At 34.9% G+C, this 7,762-nt stretch overlaps 1 non-coding gene across 1 annotated transcript; it reads right to left on the bottom strand.

Annotated features, from left to right (window-relative positions):
- Positions 1 to 5,028: 5,028 nt before the first annotated feature.
- On the bottom strand, positions 5,029 to 5,135 carry LOC130457671 (U6 spliceosomal RNA). The gene has a single exon (XR_008916963.1). It is a non-coding gene; the product is annotated as a U6 spliceosomal RNA (small nuclear RNA).
- Positions 5,136 to 7,762: the final 2,627 nt, after the last annotated feature.

The following is a 7,762-nucleotide window of genomic DNA, read 5'->3' as shown; positions in this document are numbered from 1 at the left end:
TAAGTTTCCTCATATCTACATAATAGGTCCCTTCCACTTGGGTACCTGCTTTTCCCTACCCTCCCTGCATTACATAGGATATCGTCATGGAGACCATCATGTTCATGTATAAATTAATTCTGTCATGTTTTATCCTTTTGTTCACTTTCTGGAGGGAACATTCTTAGTTTATTCTTCTAGTCCTAGATCAAAGTCAAAAATAACTGGCATTTTCTGCCATTTTTGAACACCTAAGCACTGTGGGATTAGGCTCTGACACAGTTGAGGCAGCAATGACATCAGTGACAAAGGCAGATGTCTGGTAGACTACAAAAGAAAGGGTCATCCAAAGAGAGAGAAATCCCTGAAAGAAAGAACCCAGTTGGCATTGATCTGGCTATACTCAGAGGTAATATCTGTAATAGCTAATAAGCAGTTCTCACTGAAAAGCTGTCTGCAAATGTCACAACAAGGCTTGAATACTAGCCTCTCCGCTAACTACAATCATTCAATGATTCTTCATTACTTAGTGTTTCCTTTCCTGAGTGGAACTCGAACTTTGTTTGATTTCTAACTCATGTTTGTACTCCAGATATCTTTTTAATTCTTTGCCCCCAAATGGAAAGAACTCCTTAGACTACTACTTCTAAAAAATAGAATTGTTATTCAGTAATCTAAGGTGGGGGTAGAATTAGAGACCTGGGAAATTTAGACCTCCTATGGAGGAAGCAGAAAGCCCCAGAACAATGAAGCTCAGACCAGCTTCAAGGGGTGGTAAAGGATCTGGAATGATAAAGGTCACCAAATGCTATGGCTTCAGCCGACTATTAGCTGGCAAGTTGTTGTGTTAGCTGGTATAACAGTTTAGGAGCTAGGAGGCACCTAGATGATACAAAGGGCTAGGAAGGGATAGATCTGGAATTAGGAGGACTGATCTAATCTAGTCTCAGACACTTATTAGCTGTATGACCCTAGGCAAGTCACTTAACTTCTGCATACCTCTATTTCCTCACCTATGAAATGGAAATAATAATAGCACCTGTCTCCTAGGGTTGTTTTGAGACTGAAATTAGATAACATTTATAAATATTTTGAATTTCAATAATAATAATAAATGTTTAAAAATTTTTAAATTTAAAATATTTTTAAAAATAAACATTTTGAAGGATAACACAAATGCTAGAGACAGACAGACATGACAGAATAATAGCAACAGACAAACAATAATAGACCATTTTTATCTAGCACTTAAAGGTTTACAATGTTATTTTCTCAACTGTGTTTTAGGACCTTAAATCTATCTTGCAAATGAAGATATTGAAACATAGAGAGTTTGAGAGGTTTGGGGGTAGCTTTTTTCACCCCAAGGCCAGTAGTCTTTTCTCTATGACATATTGGGTTCTACCAATAATAAGATATTAATAACAAATTCAATTCAGCCATCAATACAACTTGATGACGTAATACTCATTTTCACAAATAAAATCTTATTGAACATGGTAACTCTTGATTTTAAGACTATGATAAAGTAAACACAATCAACAACAACAATAATAATCTGCCTTTCTGCTGATACCTAGCACTGGAATATTCTAAAATTGAATGTTCACTTATCATCTTTTGACCATCCAATAGTTGATGTGGGACCTAGAATTAAGAATAATCTTAAATTAGAATAGAGTAGGAAAAAAGTAGCACATTGTACAAGAGGATAGAGAATTGGTCTCAGAGTTAGTAAGACCTGGGTTCAAGTGGTGCTCCAAGCATCTATTGACTGTGGGAATCTAGGTTATTTATTTAATCCCCCTAGACCTCAGGCAAATCTCCAAACTGTAGAGCAGAAGCTGATCTGCATCATAGTAGGATATGTCTTTATTAGGAGCTTCCTACACAAATGAAATAATAGATCTAATTAAAAAAAAAAAACAGGCAATCCATGACCCTTCCAGCTGGGAGGATCACAGATAAAATATAGCCTGAATCAATAGACATTCAATTCTCATTAAAAAAAAATTAAAAGTATCTGAAATGTGTGAGACATTGAAGGTATAGCACAGCTCATAAAAGACATCCACCCTCCCCCTCCCAACCTCAACAAGAATCTTCTAATATAATTGTGGCATGAAGTAACTGATAAAATTCCAGTATATTTGGTTACAAATCTTATGACCAGATGATCTATTTAATAACAAAATAATAGAGGACATCAAAGACTAGTAAATTGGCTGGCAGCTGGGCAGCTCAGTGGATTGAGAACCAGGCCCAGAGATGGGAGGTCCTGAGTTAAAATCTGGCCTCAAACATTTCCCACCTGTGTGACCCTGGGCAAGTCACTTAACTCCCATTGCCTAGAACTCTTCTGCCTTGGAACATATACACAGTATTGATTCCAAGATGGAAGGTAAGGGTTTAAAAAAACTAAGAAATTACTAAAACTATGCAATATAGTTCCTCAAGTAATCTAAACCATTCACACACCCTGATTTAGAAGCAATCTCCAAATCTCTCCTTTTTGTTGGATACACATAAAATTTTAGCCAAGGTTAACCAATTTAACCAAGGTTAACTGATTTCTGACAGAAATCAGAAATAAAATGACCAATGACAATTTCTCTAAGTTGAGGAACTTATAAAAGTTGGCACTGGCAGTAATTTTATTCCTTTCCTACAAAACAGAAATATTGAGGGATAGGATTCAGAGTTACAACGAGGAGGACTTTTTTAGAATCAATTTTTAATCATTTTTCTGACATTTTATGATTCAGATTCTATACTTTTTTTATCCTCCAAACCACCCTGACAGCACTAAATAGTCTGATATACATTGTATTAGTGTTTTCATATGATACAAATTTTCATATGCCTCATGTTGTGACGGAAGACACATATCACATGCAACAAAATAACTCATGAAGGAGATAAGAGGATAACTTTTTAAGGAAGAAATTATATATTATTATTTTGTAATCTACCTTCTTCCTCTTCTTGGAGACAACATGATGTATTGAGAAATAAACGTAGGAATCAGGAGTAACTGGCTTCAAATTCCATTTCTCCAACATTGCAGCTTAGACCATTCAATAAAGCTCTCTAGGCTTTGCTTCATTTGTAAAATGAAAAAAAGAAAGAAGTAAAATAAGCAGGAATGAGATTTGACAGTCTATAAGGTCCACTTCATATCTGAATTTATGGTCTTAGACTCTTCTCTATCCTCCAGATTCTTAACTGAATTCAATAGTCATAGATGTCTTTGGCTTTTACACAAGCTACTTTATTACATATCTTTAATGAGTCATATATATGGGTCAAGAGTGAAACTGGTGAGATTATTTTTTCAGTGGTTCTGGGAAAGTCTTTTAAAAAATTCATTCTTGAGCTCTTGTTGATACTTGAAATTTTACAGGCAAAAATTCAATCTTTTGTCTTACCTCTCTGAGGCTTGGTTGACTCACCAAAAATATACTATGCTGTTCTTGAATATACAGACTGTAATTTATGCATTCTATACTTAAAAATGTGTTGCCCATTCACATACAAAATCAAAAGCCCTAGGAGAGAGAATATAGAAAACTTTATCAATCCTTTACTCCCTGTTAGTATTATTTTGCACCTATTGTTTTATCTTCTTTGACTTCTACAACAGCCCTGTTTTACGGTGAAAGAACTGGGTCTCAAAAAGTATATTTGCCTAAAGTCATTTAATTGATCAGTATCAAACCCTGGATAAACCTTCTGGTTTGAAATTCAATATGCTTTCTCCTGCAGGCACAGTGGAGAGGAAGTTCCTTAGCTTGGAGTGAGGAAGACTAGAGTTCAAATCCAGCCTCAGAAACTTACTAGCTATGGGATCCTGGACAATTTGCTTAATTCTGTTTGCCTGAGTTTCCTATAAATGAGGAAAGTAGAGAGCTAGAGAATATGACAAACCACTCAAGCTAAGAAAACTTAATAAAGGGTCATAAAGCATCAAACACAACAAAAAAAGAGAACATAAAAGAGAATCTTAAGGAAAACTTGGAGGGAGTTGCTGAAAAAATTATCAGGTTATTTTATACATTGAAAATGATCAATTAACTATAAATGATGTTAACCAAGGTTAGTTAGTTAGTTGCATTAATGTTCAGTGTTAAGTATTCTTTTTTGTTTGCCAGAAAGGTTTAATTTTTCAAAAGACAAATAAACTAGGTAGATATGTAGAACTGGGAAATAACACAAGAATTTTCACATGCCATTTTTGGAATGAATAAACATAGTGGTATACAGAATTTGATAGGGAAAACAGTGCAGGGGGGGAAAGGGAGGAAGAGAGACTTTGATGGATGGTTTTGAAGGGATGAATCCTGAGGTTGGAAGTGAGCCAATGAGACAACCTTCACCTCTTGTTTCTTACCCCCTATGTCTGAATTTTAATAAATCAATTAAAATTCCACTTATGTACAGTAGTCATTGGCTTTGAAATATTACCACTACTAAAGTTTCCCTCCAGCACCTTTAGATGTTACAACAGGAGGTCAAGGGATTGGATGACTGTAGGATCTTTTTTCATAGTCACCTTTCAATTAAAACAGTTGGGAGTTGCTATTAAAATCCCTTTTTGCTATGCTAGAGGCCTGAAAGCTGTAATGATTCAGTCTCCCAAAATAAAACAAATTTCAGCCCACATCAATTTCTTGTACCTTTTAGGTACAGTTTGATCAGTTTCCTTTCCAAAAGGGGCTCAATTTTTTTATTCGTGAGTTAGAAAGTCTTTAATTTTATTAGAGGGGTTTTTTTGGTAAAAAATTAAATAATTTATTTTTTACCAATTACATGTAATAACAAATTTCCATATAAGTTTTCCAAAGTCCTATGATCCAAATTGTCTCCCTTCTTTCTTCCCTTCCCCCTCTCAGAGCTGGTAAGCAATTCAATCTGGGTTATATATGTATTATCATGCAAAACATATTTCCATATTATTCATTTTTGAAACTGACTAATCTTATAAAACCAAACCCCCAAAACATACACCCAAATAAACAAGTGAAAAATTGTATGCTTTCATTTGCCTTCCAAAATATGGCATGCTTGACAAATTTCCATGTCATCCTTGTGGAGAGGCCATGCTAATCTTCTCTGCATCATTCCAATTTTAGTATATGTGCTGCCAGAGCAAGCACTATCAGAGGGGGTTTTTAAGACCTGAGCTTGAACCTAAACTTGGAGGCAGATGATCAGGGTTCTTGTTCTATTCCTTGCTCTCCTACTTATTAGCTATGTGATTTTAGGCTTATAATTTAGCACCTCCACAAGATGAATTATATCTTTTCTCTGCCAAGGCTTTTTATGAGGATTGAATGAGGAACAGTATATAAAGCATGTTGCAAAGCTTATATCATTATATAATCCTCAGTGATGATTTTAAAGATTTAATGTTCATATTTTCCAAAATCACTTTTACTTATGACAATACACATATTATAGGTATATATATGTTCATATGCATGTATATATTACATATGCATGAGTGTATTATATATATACACATATATAATATAATTTTATTACCCTCCCCAATACCTTAATAAAGTATCAATGTTAGAAACTGTTTCATTGGCAACTGTAAAGATGGAAGATGATTCGGGGAACTTGACTTTAGGGAATTAATGTCCTATCAGCAACTTGTTATCCTACATTTTTGAAACCTTCATCTCTCTTTAAGAAACAAAAAACAAAACCTCCATGACACTCCAGGGTTCACCATCCTGCTCCCATTTTAACTTGGTAATTATAGGAATGGCCTCGCCCTCAGGTATATCTAGGGAATTAATGACCAGCTGGGGTTAATGGCCCACATAAGAGCCATGCTCCATCAACAGCACCCAGATAGTCATTAATCCCCAGGAAATGCCCAGCTCCTCAATTGTTATGGCTTAATTTAGACTCCTTTCATTTTCATTAAGTCTTAAAAATCTTGCTGCAGACACCACGAAGCTTTGTGTTTTATGAGTCTTGTGTCCAAACAGTTGAGCAAGAGTGGTTTTCCTAGCTACTGATCAACTCAAAAAAAAATGTACTTTATCAAAAGCTGCTTTAAAAGCCATTGAACAACCCCACACATTTCAATCTTTTCTGCAAGTTGAGCTTTATAGCCAAAGATTGGGGTGGAACAATGTTTTAGAAGATGCAATCTCCCCACTCCCTCATCTCACCTCACAAAGAAACTATCATCATTTCATTTATTTTCACCTTTCTCTCCCAAGACAAAAAAAAAAGGCTTTAAAAACAGAATTTGTATTATAAGAGATCACTAGAAGTAATTTAAGGAAATAGTGAAGAAAAGACCAGCCCAGGAACCAGAAAGACTTGAGTTCAATTCCTACCTTTGACATGGTCTAATTGTATGACCCTAAGCAAGAAACTTAAGCTCTCAGTTGCCCAGGCAATGCTTTTAAAACTATACATTTTATAACAGTTCCTGTTTTGCTTTGATAGAGATAGTTTTTCCTAAGGAATTACATATATAGTACTGAAATCAAATCTATGAACATATGTGTGCATTTGTTTATGTGGACATGTGTTTGTATAAATGTTTTTATATATATATATATAATTTCAATATAGTATTTATATTGTATACATACACACACATATATAGAATGTACACAAATACATCCTCCCATATATCTTTTGTATTTACCACCAAGACATTTCTAACCCCAAAATAAGTTACTATAATGTACTGAGACAGCAGGATATAGTGGAAAGAAGGCTAGAATTCAGCTTCTGGTTCTGACAGGCTATCTGTGAGATCACAGAAGTAACTTGACTACTAAGTAGTGCCATAGGCAGTTCTCTAATTCCAAGTTATAGATAAACAGCTGATCTCCTTTGGTGTGGAGGAGGTTCCATATTAAAGAACTCCCCATGGCAGATAAATCACAGGCACACAAACACTCAAAAAATTATCTTAAACAGTAGAAGTTAACTACCTTTCCCTTTCAGATATTTCATTGCCCTTAAGGCTATGGCCTTGCTTCCTTATTTACACTTCATTCACAGAAATGTGAAGCTTCAATGGCCCTGTTCTTGGTTCATTTCCCTTTTCTGATAGATTTATGGAAGAGTAGCAGGGCTATCAGAAGTGACAGTAGAGGCAGGAGAGGTGAGAAGGATTTTAAGGGATATCATTAATATGCTAAATGACTTTCTCTCCCCAAATTAATGACAGGAAGAAAATAAGATCCTTACAACAAGAACAATATTTACACTTTAGTCTGATGGAGACCCAGGCCTTTAGAGGCCATTTCTATGGAATATTTAACCAAAATCTGAGACAGGACATGAATAGAACCTTAATTATGTGATTTTATGTAGTAACACAAAATAAAGTAATCCTGGAGAAACCCAATGCATTTCTCTCAAACTCTGAAACATGTTCTTACAATACAAATACAATTCAATCTACTTGGGACAAGAGTCTAGAGACCTAAGACCAAATACCATAGAATCCATTTGTAATGTGAACACTGGGGAACGAAACTAACAGTGTAACAATAGTTATTTTTTTTTCTTAGCTGAAACTGTGCCTCAGGGCAGGTGTTTTGAGCTGGGGTGGATCATATGCATCATGCTGAAAAATAGAAGATTTGGGTTCTAGACTTTACCCTTTATTGAGCTATTTATTTTTTCATTCCAATAATCTTTCTGAGACCCAGTTAACTCATCTAGAAACTGAAAAGTTTGGTTTAGTATATTTCTAACAGTTTTAAATTCTAACATTCTATGATTTTCTGAATCCATATAA

Source organism: Monodelphis domestica, chromosome 2 (assembly GCF_027887165.1).
Source record: "Monodelphis domestica isolate mMonDom1 chromosome 2, mMonDom1.pri, whole genome shotgun sequence".
Classification (NCBI taxonomy): Eukaryota; Metazoa; Chordata; class Mammalia; order Didelphimorphia; family Didelphidae; genus Monodelphis; species Monodelphis domestica.
This window is presented reverse-complemented; position numbering and strand designations above follow the sequence as displayed.